Source organism: Phoxinus phoxinus (assembly GCF_949152265.1).
Source record: "Phoxinus phoxinus genome assembly, chromosome: 25".
NCBI classification, from domain to species: Eukaryota; Metazoa; Chordata; class Actinopteri; order Cypriniformes; family Leuciscidae; genus Phoxinus; species Phoxinus phoxinus.
The window spans coordinates 10,813,908-10,831,967 of NC_136900.1; the positions used below are offsets into that span (position 1 = coordinate 10,813,908).

The 18,060-nt window shown below is 37.1% G+C and overlaps 1 long non-coding RNA gene across 3 annotated transcripts in view; it reads right to left on the reverse strand.

Annotated features, from left to right (window-relative positions):
• Nucleotides 1–18,060, reverse strand: part of LOC306993422 — a 65,133-nt gene that overhangs the window by 33,753 nt on the left and 13,320 nt on the right. For 2 of the 3 annotated variants that reach the window (XR_013796446.1, XR_013796447.1), the window contains exon 3: nucleotides 14,379–14,504. This is a non-coding gene — a long non-coding RNA (uncharacterized lncRNA). Of the gene's footprint in view, nucleotides 1–14,136; nucleotides 14,505–18,060 lie in introns of all 3 variants that reach the window. The other variant, XR_013796448.1, reaches the window with a different exon arrangement.

Here is an 18,060-nt window from a genome sequence, read left to right on the forward strand (position 1 = left end):
ATGCATCTCATTAGTAATCAGATTTTTACTATGACCTGTTGTGAAGCTCCCATTAACACTCATCCAGTGCCTATTAGTGCCCAACAGTGTAGCAACCTCATGACCTTCTCCGATAAAATCACTGTATGTGTGAACAGGGCTTAAGAAAATCACTAAAGATGAGACGGTTGTGTTACTGAACAACATAATGTTATAAGAAGCTTAATGGTGAAAAGAATCTAACAGTTTTACTGGTTTTAACCGTGGTCATTATCTGGTCTTAACAGGTTTAGGTTGATCAGCTGGAGTACCGGCTGGTTGGACTACCAAGGTCAACCTGGTTAAAGCTGCTAGATGACCAGATTCCTGCAGGATTATATCAGGGAACTGCGGTACACAGGTGTCGCTGAAAATATATTATGCATTCTGTAGAGGTTTTCTGGAGGACTTTACAGAGCTTTGAGAGTATGAAAAATGAATGGACCTCCTCGTAGTACTTGAAATAATGCTGTAATCACTTGTTGAAAGATGCAGAGAGTGAAAATGATCGTTTTCTTTTGAGATGCGGGAATCCGGAAAACTCCCAGAATGAGGCACTCCGACTAATTTATCTAATGAATAGAAAATAACTGTTTTGGGTTTATTGGATGCCGACTGATGCATACAAACACAGGCATCTTCACATTCCCTCTCTCAATGTTGTTTTCATTTCTGATTTCCTCTGACAGGCGCGTTTCACGATTTCACTGTGGAACCGAAGATTATGGTGTAATTACTCATTTGAAGGGTGCTCATTTCTCTCAAAGACACTGGAATAGAGCACTTTTAAAATCTTAAAAGCTTTTATTTTATCGTCATCATGCATTTCAACAGGATTTAATGATGGCCCATTGACATGGACGATATTTCCTGTATGTTTGGCTTGCTATAAAAGTCTAAGGTAAATTATAAACGCGTGCAGTTCCTTCTGTCGAACATATTCTCTCACTGATTTTTAAATATATCACAGACAATAACAGCATGAATTTAACACCCACCTCCTGTCAATACAGAAAACTCAGAATCAAAAGCCTCACCTAAATATATATTTTTAGAAATGAATCAGATCACAGCAAATGTCACATAAAAACACAACTATCCAGTTTACATTCTTTGTTCATTTCCTAAGTAGAGTTGCTGTATTTGTGTGTAGGTAAATAAGAGAAGGTACCGCCATCTTGCTCCGACAAACGTGACTTGAACGCACCAATACTTCACACTGCAGAGATAGCACAAGTAGCATGCTATTGCTAACATTAGCCAGCATGCTATCCTTTGTCCTCATGAATGCATTTAAAGGGGCGTCCTTTCCAAACCACAATGAATTTCATCTTTTGTAATCATTTGGGTGTAGTGGAGAGTATGCGAGTGCAATATTAATGTATTAATTATCTCCAAAGTTCTTGTACCTGAGGCTAGCGTGCAGCATAATTACTGACCGTGTGTAGCGCTACCTGCGCCGTGAGCTACACGCTCAGCACTTTAAAATGTCAAACATGCTGGAGGAGATGTGTGAACAATGTTTAACAGCCCTCTGGTCAGTGACACACGCATGTTAATTATGTTAATATTATGTTAATTTGTGACTAGAAGATGAATGAACGGGTGTAAAGAGGCCAGATCTAATGGAGGAGAGAGGGAGAGGTAAAATTAGTGCCAGTGTGTGTATTAAACCAGGGTTGGTGTTTAACATTTTATAGAATTACACATCTATCACCTTTAAAGCCAACTATACACTTCAGGTCCAACCACAACCATCCTGGCAGCAATTTGAGAAACTTTGAAAACATTCTAGACATGTTTGTGAGTATTACCACAAGCTAATTCATTTTCTTAAGTACTTTTGAGATGTTTTAAAGAGTGTAACTCTATTGAACGAAGGTACATCTCTCTTGATAAGAAGATTTCTATTCTCATTCTGCCGTTGAGCTCTAAAGAGGATTCATGTTCATGATTCATGTTCCTTTGGTCCGACCTGCTCTCTTTGTATGGCATAATCAGAGATTAACATGCAGGGAGAGAAAGAAACCCTCCTGAGAACAGAAAAGCTAACAGCCCAGCAGCCATTTTAAAGGCTGTATTAAAGGAGACAATCTTACTTAATAATAAAAGAGGGTCCGTTTAAAATATTAATTTAACTTTTTTTATATTAATATGATCTATTAAAATCTCTATTAAAATGTATTTTAGTAATGTATCTTTTTGTGTAATATATATATATATATATATAATAGAATTTGGAATTGTATTTACATACATTTTTGATTTAGTTATATGTCCTATATATTTTTCAAGTTTAAATGTAAATATGTTTATTTATATATAGGCTACATATGTATATTTTATAAATATATTTACATTGGAAAATACACAAAAAACATATAGGACATATATGAAGCCTATATATAAATATATTTATATTCCAGAAAATATCTATTTAAAAATGACATTTTACATTTACACTAAATTAATCTTAAAGCCATGCTGTTTACATATATTTAGCATAATATTATCATATTTTATATATATATTGGCCAGAATAAAACCTTACTTAGTTTAATTTATATTATTTATTCACATCTGACAAACATGTCTGTTATTTTCTACCATTCATTCATTGGCTTTTTTTGTTTTGTTATAATTGCCCAGGATTTTTTTTCTGAGGTTGTGTGAGAAAAACACAGACCTGGCAGATTCAGACAGGATTAAAATCACAAAGCACGCCTCTGAAACACAAACATGAAAACAAACTTTTGAAAACGGGTTTAAAAGTTCAAATTCTTGAAACCGATACCGCTATCACCTCAGTGTAAACTACAAAAACGTGAATTTGTGAAAACTCACGCTGTTCGAACCCGAATGAAGAAGACGTTGTAAAGAATGTCCCGTCTGCTGATGTCGTTGATCTACTAGCCTCTGATATCTGAGAGTCGCCAACAAGTTATTACGACAGTGTTGTCAAATATCTATTCCGGAGCTGTAAGGGGAGCTCTATAGAGAAACCTGCGAGCAAAAAGCGAGAATACAGCAAAGAAATTCCCGAAACTGCATAGCTCTGCTTTAAGTGTTCAGACTATTTGTATGTTGTTTCTTTACAAAGTGACATCGCCAACTACTGGCCTGGTATGAATAACACAGTGTTTTAATTTTTTGTGAATCCGTGTGAAAGGGGATCATTTTGGCAACATCGTAATTTGTACGCGAAAAACGCAAAAGAAAAGCTTTCCAGTTTTTAGTAGGCCTACATCGATGTCGTGTAAACGTACTCTTTACTGAAAGAGAAATTAAAGTTTTAATATTTGACAAAACATTAGACGCGTTTCCATTACACTTCAAATTGCGCAAATTGGGAATTGAAAATACGCCCAATGGAAACACGTCAATTACACAAAAACTCCCATATATCGCTCGTTTTACGCTCGCATGAGGTGGTGTTTCTGGCAATTCGAAAATGGAATATTTCGCAAAACTGCAATGGAAACAGTTTTTCGAATTTACAGGTCACCTGGCGGCTGGCGTATGTAAAAGTCGATCTTTTTTTTTTTTACGATGACACAGTATGTTTGGACAGAAGGCGAGACAGAGTTCTTTATTCAAATCAATAAACAAACGTAACCTATTAGCCTACGGGAATGAGCCTACTGGATCCTAAACAAGAAAGAAATGCCATAATTTATCAAGACCTTGAAGCACATACGAGGAAGAAAAATCTTAAGTAGCCTATACTGGGGGCTTTTCTTGCTAGTAATGCTTGGATAACACAACTACGTCTCCTTCCATTAAACATAATGGCTAGTAATGTGGTGGCTGGGATATACGTAAACCTACCAACATCCGTTGCCATGATTTTTGGAATGACTTATCGCGAGAAGAAAAAATTACATTTTATAACATCGGTTAATGGAAACGCGGTCATTTCGCAATAGTTTTTATCGACATTTCGAAAATATCGCAAAACTTTTGCGCAAATCTGTAATGGAAACGTGGCTACTGATTGCATTGTTCACAACCAACATCTGAAGCAAAATCATCTGTGCTCATAGTCCAGATGTCAGTGTTTAATGCTGTCAGAGACTGAGGCAAAACCTGTGCAGATGACGAACACCTGCCATGCTCACACGCTTCATGTGCTTTGAGTAACCCTGAGGTAAGAGGCTTCACCTGCTTTCTTTTTGTTGGCCTTTTCCTGCTGGTCAAAGTCTTTGTTTTAAATGGCAGTGAATTCTCGGTCACAGTAATGTGTCTGGATCACATTCAGAGCGGAGCGGACACCTGCTCTCCGAGGAATCCCGCTCGCCTTACTGTGCCGCATTTAAAGGCATAGTTCATCCAAAAAAAAAAAAAAAAACGGCTGATGTTTCATTTTTGGCTGAACTTTTTATTTTATTTTATGCTTTTGTTTCGTTTTACGTGCAGTCTGTTTATGGTTATCGATTACTGCAGGTCATTTTATGGTAAAACCTCATACACTTGTTATCCGCTGTCATCTAAGTAGTGCAAAAATTCCTCATGGATTGCCTTTCAAAAACAGGAACCAGATTTTGATTATCCTCATAAAGTGCTCTATCAATACTGTCAAATTGTCTTTGTGCCGTGACAAAAAGCATTTTCACGGATCAGTTCAGCTGTAAGGGACAAACGTGGCATTTGAAATCACATTAGTTTCGTGCTGTTTATTGTTTGGCAATATTTGCTGGCTGTGGGCTTCTGGCCAGAGGCTGACGGTCAGACCCAGTTTACACTGGGTTTTTAAACAGCATTTCACAACAGATGCACGGCTGATGCTCGGAGCACTGCAGGAAATTCATCTCTTATCCCATAATTTTGTTTAAAAATAATCAGCATTCATTAGCCTCTGTTCCAGTCATGTGGAAAGACATGTTTTTTCATGACTTTTTTGGCCCATGTTCACCTTAGAAAGATGCCTGAAGCGCTACAAAATTATATATTTTCATTAAAACTATTAAAATAAATGACTGTTTTTAAAACCTAGTGAGCTGCCTTACTACCCATACCGACATTGTGTGTGTGTGTGTGTGTGTGTGTGTGTGTGTGTGTGTGTGTGTGTGTGTGTGTGCGCGCATTGCCTGGTAAACCCTACATTATGGGGACAAAATGTCCCCTAAAAGATGGCAATATCCGAATCCTTGACATTAAGGGGACATTTTTTGGTCCCCATGAGGAAAACAGCTTGTAAATCATACTAAGTTATATGTTTTTTTTTTATGTAAAAATTCTGAAGTTTTCTGTGACGGGTAGGTTTAGTGTAAGAGAAGAGAATACGGTTTGTACAGTGAAAAAATCATTGTGTCTATGGAAAGTCCCCATAAAACATGAAAACAATTAATTTACAATCTTAAAGTATTTTGGACAATATAAAGCTATTTACATTTATGTTAAGTAAATGTATGAAGAAAAAGTTGAAAAACATAAAAAACAAAAAATTGTTTTATGTTTTTGACATAATATACATACATTTATGTACATTTGAAATATATTTGTTCAAATATATTTGTATTTGAACAAATATATTTCAAATGTACATAAATGTATGTATATTATGTCAAAAATAATGTATATAAACACTTTAAAAAAAAATACACATATATATATATATATATATATATATATATATATATATATATATATATATATATATATATATATATAATTCATTTTCCTGGCCCTTGACATTTTGTACTATATTTTGGCACTTGAAAATGTTGCATACATTTGCAATATACATCGTAATTTTTTTATATATATATATTTAAAATGTAGTTACATAAGTGTATTTACATTGTCAGAAAACAGTTACTTAGAGTTACAGTTTATTATTTATTTGATAGACTGTAAATACAATTATATTAAGATTGGAAATAAATTTTCTTGCCCCTTGAAATTTTGTACTATATTTTGACATTTGAAAATGTTGCATACAATTGCCATATACATCGTAAAAAAATAATAATAATAATATATATATATAGCTATATAGGGGGCAACTATATTAACTACATCTTAACCCTTGTGCATTGTTCAAATTTCCATCCTTTCGTTATGTTCGTGGCTGAAAACAGCCACTACTTTAAACTGCTGTAAAAATTGATCAGATAAATATTTTTTTGCCATTTTTTTTGCATAAATCTATTAATCAACCTCAGTCCTGTTCAAAACTACTAAATGTTTTTAAAAAAATCAAGATTTTAACTCTTTAATTGCCAAATTCATAAATTATGTCACTGATTTGGGAGGGAAAAAAACACAAAATTACTTATTTTCAATATAAAATGTGATTGTGGACTGGATTTTTTTTTACCTTTTATCACAGTCTTGGACATGTCAAAGATTAGAAACAACATTGGTTTTGATGCATTGATAGTTTTTGTGCAGCATCAGATTTTAACTTTTTCTCCCTCATTTACTGTTCGTGGCTGTTTTTGCCCCATTGACTTCCATTATAACCACATTTTTTGATTGCAAAGCCATGACACCATAAAATCATGTATTTTTGATTGTTGGTGGTTTTCCCTGTTGGGAAGAGGTAAAATTTGTAATTTTTACTGTTGATAACCAGGTGGCACAATTAACCCTTTATATAGGCCTGTGCAAAAAAAAGCTTAGTTTCTGGCTTTTACATGGAGTTATATGGAGTATAATAGCATAATAAAGTGTGTGTGTGTGTGTGTGTGTGTGTGTGTGTGTGTGTGTGTGTGTGTGTGTGTGTGTGTGTGTGTGTGTGTGTGTGTGTGTGTGTGTGTGAGAACTTGATGCGTCTGAGAAAATCAAAATATGCACCTCAGCTCTCAGAACTACATGGAGTAAACAAAAACAAAGTAAGTGTATTTATGCATCTACCTTTTGATAATGAGAAATGCAGACTAAACAAAAACTAAGCAAGTGGATTTGAACACTTGCATGCAAGCCTGCTGGTCATTTGATGGTGAGAAGAGCAGCAAGCAACATGAGAAAGGGCTTGACTTGTAGAGAAGTTTTAGAGATGATCATACAGCCCGACCCCTCCAGCGAGCTGCAGGATGTATTGTCTTCTCCCTCTGACACCACAGACTCAGGAGAGTCAGACCATTATTTGGATGTGGCACCCTCATCATCCTCTCTAGCTTCCACTGAAGGCGAGGAGGATTCGGAAGATCCTGGGTCTGGGTGGATTGTGAGAAACGGTGAAGTTTGGTTTTCCACCAACGCGGAGACAACTCCCTTTCTTCAGCCTGCCAGAGGCGTGACTTCATGGCCGACGCGCTATGCCATCGCAAGGGTCCAGAACATTGATTCTGTGTTCAATCTGTTTTTTACGGGCGCCGCACAATGAGAAACTGGACCGGGGTGGACTCCACAGATCTCCGTGCCTACATGGGGCTACTGATTTTGGCCGGCGTCTACAGGTCCAGAGGGGAGTCCACGTTGCCTGTGGGATGATCACAGTGGTCGTGCGATTTTTAGAGCCACCATGTCCCTCTCAAGATTCAAGAAATCACCAGAGCTCTGCGTTTTGGAGGTTGGTCATGCTGACAATGAGGTCAATCATCTCGTCGGCCATGAAGTCACGCCTCTGGCAGGCTGAAGAAAGGGAGTTGTCTCCGCGTTGGTGGAAAACCACACTTCGCCGTTTCTCCCAATCCACCCAGACCCAGGATCTTCCGAATCCCCCTCGCCTTCAGTGGAAGCTAGAGAGGATGATGAGGGTGCCACATCCAAATCAGGATCTGCCTCTCCTGAGTCTGTGGTGTCAGAGGGAGAAGACAATACATCCTGCAGCTCGCTGGAGGGGTCAGGCTGCATGATCATCTCTAGAACTTCACTGCAAGTCAAGCCCTTTCTCATGTTGCTTGCTGCTCTTCTCACCATCAAATGACCAGCAGGCTTGCATGCAAGTGTTCAAATCCACTTGCTTAGTTTTTGTTTAGTCTGCATTTCTCACCATCAAAAGGTAGATGCATAAATACACTTACTTGGTTTTTGTTTACTCCATGTAGTTCTGAGAGCTGAGGTGCATTTTGATTTTCTCAGACGCATCAAGGTGAGTTCTCTCTCACTCACACACACACACACACACACACACACACACACACACACACACACACACACACACACACACACACACTTTATTATGCTATTATACTCCATATAACTCCATGTAAAAGCCAGAAACTAAGCTTTTTTTTGCACAGGCCTATATAAAGGGTTAATGGTGCCACCTGGTTATCAACAGTAAAAATTTAAATTTTTACCTCTTCCCAACAGGGAAAACCACCAACAATCAAAAATGCATGATTTTATGGTGTCATGGCTTTGCAATCAAAAAATTTGGTTATAATGGAAGTCAATGGGGCAAAAACAGCCACGAACAGTAAATGAGGGAGAAAAAGTTAAAATCTGATGCTGCACAAAAACTAACAATGCATCAAAACCAATGTTGTTTCTAATCTTTGACATGTCCAAGACTGTGATAAAAGGTAAAAAAAAATCCAGTCCACAATCACATTTTATATTGAAAATAAGTAATTTTGTGTTTTTTCCCCTCCCAAATCAGTTACATAATTTATGAATTTGGCAATTAAAGAGTTAAAATCTTGATTTTTTTTTAAACATTTAGTAGTTTTGAACAGGACTGAGGTTGATTAATAGATTTATGCAAAAAAAATGGCAAAAAAATATTTATCTGATCAATTTTTACAGCAGTTTAAAGTAGTGGCTGTTTTCAGCCACGAACATAACGAAAGGGTAGTGAATTTGCCCAGAGTGTACTGTTGAGTTTTTGAAAAATTTCAAAGCATTTTCCTAAAATATGTGTAAAAATAAGCTTTGTCACCAAAAATCATTCCATTTGCTGAAACACGGAAAAAGTTATGGCCAAAATAAGACTCAAAAATACCCCATAGTGGCTGAAAACAGCCACAACAGCACATAAGGGTTAAAGGGAAACATATTTATACATGTTTAAGCAATTTACTTTTGGGAACAGGCTTAATGTCTGGAGTGTGCTTTAAAATGTCTCCTATAGGCAGCTCACTAGTTTTAGGAACAGAGCTCAAGTTTTTATTCTCCTTTTGTCCAAGATTCCCCTGCAGTGGCCTAGAAAACTTCATATGAATATTTTCTATATATCTGTCATTCACCAGATCCGCTGATGCCCGGGATATACTCTATGACACACGCTGAGATAAGCATGTACGGTTCTCGACTGCATCAGAGTCTCAAATCTCAGCACAACTCTGGCCTTTCTACGGCGCTGTCGGGCCGGTGGCTGTTCCCTCAGATAAAGCAGAATATGTTAAGAGTATCTATCAGATACACACTGTTCCTAATCCCACAGGATAGTCGCTGTGGACTTGCTCTGTGATGATGGCAGCTCGCATGTACTCGGCATTAATGCATTTTTTTGTTTGTACACACTAGCATTATTTTTCCGAGGCCTGTGCCGGAGTACATCAGGTTCTGTTTGAGTGCATGAGCTCATGCTTCATCTGTTTGTGTAACTTTAGACTGCCAGATTAATGTGCGCTAGCGGAGCGTTCGCTCTGAGACTGCATTACGTTCTTATCCCTAATGCTCCTGTACAGAACTATTATTCATGATTTAGAGCAGAATTGTCATGGATACAGAGATTATACGTGCACTTAATACAGTTTTACCTCAACCGGAGAAGGTGGCAGAGCTGCAGTTCTACATGTGATCAGGATATCCATTATTCAGAGCTGGAGATTTGCATAGCTTTTCCTCACATTTTCATTTTATTCGTAGATGCTCTAGAGTAACTTTTACATCTGAACTACGCTCCGTTTACTTGTGTTATCAGCAGAGTTCAGTCCTTGTGCTGTGTTTATTTGTGCAGTGTTTATATGCTGTTTATCATTAGGCCTTGATGATTGTGTGTGCCTTCTAAGGCAGCATCCTGAACATCATCTAATCTCATACGTGACTTGAAACGCCACATGCAGAAATAGAAACCAGACGACTGACAAAACGTCCTGTCCAGTCAGGACAAAAACTCAGAAGAACAACGTATTGATTGTTCCTCGTTAGAACACATAAACACCTGTCACCTTTAAACGTTGTCTTTTAATTTACACATTTACTGTATATAATTTCAGTTTAAATATATGTATCGTCCAAAATAGTTTTTTGTATTTGCCAAAAATGCCAAAAAGCATTTTTGTATTTACCCCCCAAAAAAATTATGATTGGTAATTAGTAGGCCTAAATGTGTGTGTGTGTGTGTGTGTGTGTGTGTGTGTGTGTGTGTGTGTGTGTGTGTGTGTGTGTGTGTGTGTGTGTGTGTGTGTGTGTGTGTGTGTGTGTGTGTGTGTGTGTGTGTGTGTGTGTGTGTGTGTGTGTGTGTGTGTGTACGTACTTTGTCAGCACAAATAATATTATATTATACTTATATTTCTGGATCTCAGTATTTATTTATTTTTTAATTCACTTTTTAAACTTTTTTCAATGCTGTATGGCAAAATAATATAAAAAAACAGCACCTTTGCTTATAGAAAAATAAGTTTAATCAGTTAGGGGGGGGGATCTTTTCTACATAGGGAATAATTAATCATGATTATTTGATTCATGAAACTTATATTGGACTAATGAAATTCCTCTGATGTGTGACTGCTGGATTTCTTTGAAATGAAATTCAGTGAATTCCTCTTCATTTGATTCATATCCTAATTCAACTTCCTGTGGGGAGTTGCCTATTCAAATCAAATTCACATTCAAGCATTTGCAAGGGCGCCAGTTATTAAATTCCCGAATTATACACAACCCTGCTGTTCAATTCCATCTTCCGTCTCGAATCCCTCTACGGAGCCGGATTTGTGAGTATTTGCAAAGTGTGTTTGGGCTTCGGAAGCCAGACATCAATAACCGCTCTGCTTTAATCTACAGCCTGATTCAAATTTAGATTGTCCTGTTCTTTTAAAGTGCGTTAGTCTCTCCCAGCGTCTGAGTAACACTTGTGCTCAGATGTGTTTTCTGCTCTCTGGGGTGTGTTTCAGACTGTTCTTCAGATGCTCATTAGATTAAATGAGTATTTGTTCACTCAGACAGAGCACTGCTGTGACATGCAGGCGCTAGCTAAAAAAACAAAAGTGTCATGGGGAACATTGATGCTCGAGGATATGTTTGGCTTAGTTATTACTCCATTAGTGGACATTTGCGTCTCCAAACCAACTTATCGTACAAATACCCCGAGGTTTATTGTCTTGAGCAGTGGCGCAATAGTGATTGGCCACCAATTGGTAAAGTTCATTGTCCCTTGAGGCGTTCTAACCTACAACCTTTTTTAGCCGAGATCTTTAAAAGAACGTTCTGGGTTTGAGTTAAATTGACTGCATTTGTGGCGTAATGTTGATTACCACAAGCAAATAATTTCCACTTGTCCCTACTTATCTTTAAAAAAGCAGAAAGCTGGGTTCCAGGAAGGCACTTAAAATGGAAGCCAATTAAAATACTAACTGTTTCAATAGCATGGCCACAAGATCCGATTCAATTTGCATGTTAACAGGATTTTAGTGTGAAAAAAAAATCATAGAGTAACCTTTTTCGGGCCAAGTTATATCCGATGTCAACGTTGTTGCCATGACGCCAAAAACCCTAATACAAACGTAAAATTGATGAGAGAAACTTCAAAGCTCAAATAATACACACAGTTTAACAGAAGATCAACCTGATATTTCTGCATTTAAATGTCCAAATACTGGCCCCATTCACTTCCACTGTAAGTGCATCACCGTAAACTCGAAATGTGAATTTTTTTAAAGAAAATGAGCGATAAGTCAAGTTAATATACATACATATTTACTGTATATACTGTATATATCATATTTACTGTATGTAGGCTATCTATATATATATATATATATATATATATCCTACATATATTTATACACAGACACATATGTAATATAAATGAATATAATATAAATACATATACATAAATACTAAACGTAAACTTTGGTTGTTTTGTTGATTAGTGGTTAGATTAGATAATGCGTAGATAGATGACAGCACTAGTGTGTGTGTGTGTGTGTGTGTGTGTTAACCACTCAGCCAACTTTAGGGCCAGTTGGTCATTCATTGTGCCTCAGCAGAAACACACACACACACACACACATCTGAGAGGCTTCTGTAAAATTCAGCTGCTTTATTTAAGGCTCGTGTTGTTCTAGTTATTCTTTTTTTAAGAGACCTGAGCTCAGCTGTTCCTCGTGATGTCCTCGGATGCTCCCAGTGGGCATCGGCTGCTTTTGAACCGCAGCTGTGGACCGAGTGAGCCTGTAGAGGGCAACAGTCCTGAGCCGTGGGATCGAAACACAACCCTCTCAAGATTATAGACGCAGAACATTTGGCCTATAAGAAGCCGATCAGTTCAGCGATGATACAAAGTTTATCTCTGATGTGGTGCGGTGGGCTTCAGGGTTGAAAGGTGCACGTCTGAAAAGCTGGAAGGCAACCTGTAGTCATGGCAACAAGCGGTGTTTAAAGCGCAACGCATTCAGAGTGGTTGCAGAAAACTAATGTGCTCAACACCTCAGTCTCAGGAGGAAGAAACAAGCACGTGTGTCAAGCATGTCAGACTTCAGTCTGAAAAATCAGGAGCAAACAACTTTCATATGCAAATATGTATGATGTTCGGCGTCTCGTGCTCTCAAGCCTGAATAAAACCTTCGTTTTTATTGTATCAACATCAAACTAATGCATATACAGACATTTGTTTTATCAAATATGTTCTGTCATCTGTTGAATTTCTTAGCTTATGTAATACATATTTATATCTATGTGGGAATATGAGTGATTTATTTTCTTCTTTCACCACATTAACTATTGCATTTTATGCGTTTATATAGAGAGGGGTCTTAAAGTCTGAGACAAAATCTAATTTAAACCTGAAAATAAACAGATTGGATTTTAAAATGTTTAAAAGAAAGAAATATTATGATTTATAATAAAATATTTTACAGAAAACTGTGGAGTTTATGCAGCAGCTGTGATGAAAACCCCAAAATATACAGTATAATACAATATTTCAAAAATAGATACTTCTGAATATCATGTACTTTTTTGAACTTTTCACTCAAATTGTTATGGCACTGTGTGTATATACAGCTGTTTATTTTTAAGTGTAAATGTGATATCTATTTATAATGTATTAAATTGAAAAAATACAAAATAGAAGCATTTTTACTAGTGCTCTGAGATTTTTGGACACCACTATCAATCATCGGAGCAGATTCACATTTTCGGCAGAATATTATTTAACACGCAGTGTGTGTTAATATTATTTTCTGTTTTGTTTTTTTAAATCTCCTCTTCTGTAGTAAACCACGCCACTGATTATTTTATTTTTGCCTCAGGCTTTCATCAGATCCAAATACTAAAACAGAGATAATTGGGAAACAGTGCGGCTGAGCTGGAAATACAAGAGGGGAATAAGATGCAGTTTCCTCTGGTGATTTTACACATCAAACACATAGCAAGTAAAATAATCTGGGTTCAGTCCTGACAGGAAGAGCACCTTTAAGAGCACTATTAATGGTGAGGGAAGCTTTCTGAACCTCATGATTCGATTCGATTCGGGTCATGATTTGACCATGATCCAATTCTAAAAATGCTTTTACAACTCAATAATCTGCCTAAACTTTTCTATAAACTGAATAATTAATAGTGTAAAGTGCCCCTATTATGCTATTTTAACGGCTCCTATTGTTTTGGAAATCTCCTACAAAAGGATTACATCTAAGGTCAAAAAACACTTTCATTTTCTCATAATATACGTTGCAGCATTAGCTCTTTTCTCAGTGTGTGAAACGGTTCGATAAAGGATTCGGTCTCTCTAAACCCCGCCTTTCTGAGAGCCTGCTCTGCTCTGATTGGTCCGATGGCCCAGTCTGTTGTGATTGGACTATCACTATCAGCACGTGTCGGAAAACAAAAACGATTAGCATATCTGAACTTCAGCTCCGGATCTTCCTCAGCACTTGTGGACAGTGATATGAACAGCAACGATGGCGTTTAGTTTTCAACTGCAGTGTTTGAGGGTCAAAGTAGACGTTGTTCACAGCCAATGAAGACAATAGGCTGGCATTATGCAAATGTGTTACAAACCTTCATTGGTTCAAGCTGGAAGTAAGACTGGAACGACTTGTTTCAGGAAGTTCAGAATCAGGTCTTTCTTTTGGGCGACAATAACTCAATTTGTCTTGCACGTTGATCTTTGCAGACCTTCTACATTCACAAACGGCTTTATTACACACAATGAAAGGTAATATCCAGAAAAAGCATGATAAAGGCACTTTAAAAAGGTATGAATTTTTGTGAATCGATTATAGATTGAATGATTTGAGAACCTGTTCTTTCCAGCGGCTCTGCTCTCTCGATCGCTCCTGATATTCCTCAAAGCTGAGCATGTGCGGGGTTAATGGATTCGTGTGATGGGATCTTCATATCGCTGGAGGGGCCGAGACCGCCGAGACCTGTGCAGACGTGACACATTTTAAAAAATGGATAGAGCTGAAAATGGGACATTTATGGTGATTTATTGTCATTCAGACGAAACCATACGAATGTCTTGTTTAAATGATGAGCCATGTTTTCCAATTAAATTGTGGGTGCGTAGCCTGCCAGAATGATAGCTCTGTTCCTCATATATCACACTGGTGTGCGAGCGTGTGTGTGAAGGTAGAAAAGACATCCGTTTAAAAAGAAAGGCCTCTGTGTGTGTGTGTGTGTGTGTGTGTGTGTGTGTGTGTGTGTGTGTGTGTGTGTGTGTGTGTGTGTGTGTGTGTGTGTGTGTGTGTGTGTGTGTGTGTGTGTGTGTGTGTGTGTGTGTGTGTGTGTGTGTGTGTGTGTGTGTGTGTGTGTGTGTGTGTGTCAGGTTTGAGGGAACCAAATGTCTTCACAAACCTACCTGGTATAGTTGCTACAAAGAAAACGGCTTCATAAAATGACTAAATTGTGTATTATATTACATTAAAGTAGGCCAAAAGCTTATACTAATTACAGTTATGTTAATTAAAGAACATTCCCTCTATCTCTATGATATAAAAACAAGCGTGTGTTTAATTGGTCTCTTAATAATTGCGCCCAGTAATGCAACTTTATTTAACCAATTTGAATCTTCAAATGGCAAAATGTCTGATTTAGGCAATTCATATTTTTTTTAGGAAACTGAACCTTTCCTCAAGTACTTTCAAAGTATAAATTAGCAACACGATAAATGTTCACTGTCATCGTTCTATGACTCCTATAATGTGAACCCTGCAATATAAGCCATTGTAGAATAGAAAAGAATAGAATATCTCGCAAACCAAACATATTAAGTGTCAGTCCCACAACAAGCACATAAATGTGTCAATAATGAATAGGAAAAAATCCTATAACACTAGCTGCATAATTTATGTGTGATGCAGTGCATGCTGGGAGTCCCCCTGCAGTCAATAATGTTATCCCTTAAATGTTATCCTCTTAGATAATTAAATTGACATATTTTAAGTTTTTGTCCTATTGAAAATCATTTCTTCATGCCTTAAAATAGCTTGATTGTAACTCAACACCATTGCTTCATTTAGTATACGCAGATTCATGAATATGCAAATGAGCCCCGCCTCCACTCCCTCACGCCAGCTCTGACTGATCCACTCAGTCAACTGTAGTAAATGCAACACAACGGCAAGTGGGAATACTGGAATATACCGCCATATATGTTTGAATCAGAAACGGATTCAGAAGAGGAAGAGTAAATTATACAGTGTCAGACACATAACAGTGATTGATAGCCTTTTGTTTGGCTATATGTTAAGGAAACCATTTCAAACCACGTTTTTAGGACTGTCTTTGTTACACTGCAGTTTTAAGGAGATACTCGGCAATAGCACTGATGAATTTGCACATGGTTTGTCTTAAAGCATATTAAGAACGCCACTTGATTTTCACCACAGGAGGTCTTTAACAAATCAGTGATATTCTGCAATGTGAGATTGCTTGTTGCAGACTCTGTTCACACTGCAAGTCTAATATGTGTTTTATGTGGTAAATTGCATTTCTTACCAATGCAACTCCCTTTTTTTTTTTTTTTTTTTTTACAGTGTAGCTGATTATCTAAGAAAGTTTCCGTTCAGGTCTCCATCTATAAAAGATTTGTCAACTACTCTCCCTGAAGAATGACATACTGTATAAATCCCCAGGCTTCACAGAGCTCTTAATCACCGCAGTCACAGAAAGAGAAAAGGGGCTACCGGTACATTTCATCAAAAACAGCAAGAAACGCAGAAGATTTGCATATTATCACATCACCCTCACTGTTAAAAATAGAGGTTCTAATTAAAATCAAAAGGCTTTTTTAGTTATTTCTTAGTTCCAAAAAGAACTATTATTCTCGAGTTCTTTGTGCAATTAGTCGTAGGAAAATTAATAGTTTTATTTAATTGATCAAAATTGACAGTAAAGGCATTTATAATGTTACAAAAGGTTCTAATTCAAATAAATGCGGTTCTTTTGAGCTTTAAGAATCCGGTTACACTTTATTTTAGTCATCTTAATCTTACAGTGTGCTTACCTAAGAAAATACTGGGCAATACACATGGGTTCAGTAGGAGTAGGTTCAGGGTTAGTACATTATTACCCAGTTATTGTAATTACTGTAAGTACATTGTACGCACATAGGGAACAGGACTGACACTCAAATGAAAAGCTTCATGTTGCAATGCATGCTGGATACCTAATAGTACACCTGTACACAAAACATTTTTAGAATGTGAACTAATGATTTTCAGTAAATACTACTGATGTAAACTTGATTTGTCTACTGCACCCACTTAAGAATATATGTTAATACAACTCAACATGTTTAGTTTCAGCTTGTGTAAAAACTAAAGTGGTCTAGGGCAACGGGTTTCCACACGATTTGCGAGTAAAGTCAACTAATTCGGGTTAAGAGTGTAATAAGTACATTGTATGCACATAGGGAACAGGACTGAATCCTGAAAAACAGTAGTTTCCACAAAAATATGAAGCATCACAGCTGTTTGCAGCATTGATAATAATAAGCAATGTTTCTTGAGCAGCAAAACTGCATATTAGAATGATTTCTGAAGGATCATGTGACACTGAAGACTGGAGTAATGATGCTGAAAATTCAGCTTTTTCATTAGGAATAAATTACATTGTCAAATATTTTCAAATAGAAAACAAAACCCAAATTTAAATTTTCACAATATTTCTGTTTTTACTGTATTTCTGATCAAATAAATGCAGCTGTTAAAAAATCTTGCCGACTCACGTCTTTTGAACGTGTGTGAGTATTTATAATTGTTTACATAATAACGTTTAGCATTTTAAACAGTCATGCATAAATATTTCATTAATAATAATACTAATTATTAGTATTCCATGTTATCAGACGTACCAAATAGGTTTAAAATTGCAGTATTGAACCCCGTCAAAAAGCAATATCAGTCCATCCCGAGGATAATTTAAAGGAATCGTCCAGTTCTTTGCTGAGGTGTGTCCTGAAAGCTGAGGAATTGCGGTGCGTAAATGGAGTTCAACAGTTTTTTGATTTGCATAATTCCTTTAGTGAATCGTACGCTAAGACATCCCAGACAGCGCGTGCGAATAAGCTATGCTATCAGCTGGAGCAATTCCTTCTAAGTGAATTGCCCTTTTAGTGTCTAAATCCCGTTTCCAGGTCACTACATTCTGGAATTGAACATACAACCTTTGCAGTGGCTCCCGTATTACTCTCACTCTTACATTTACTGTTGTGTGCAAGAGCAATCAGATCTTAAACTATTCAATCCCAGACTCCTGGATCAGGGTCATCCACACCTGGAAATAAACCTGCAACCATTCCATCAGCCGCCACGTCCTTTACCATTAGACTAAAACAGCATCGCATCTGACTCACACTTTGACATTTATTGCAGTGGCACACACACACACACACACACCATCATGTTTAATCTTTCAGTGTCCATGTGATTTACAAGCGGATCATGCAAGACTGCAGCATCAGCCGTGACCAGAATGATC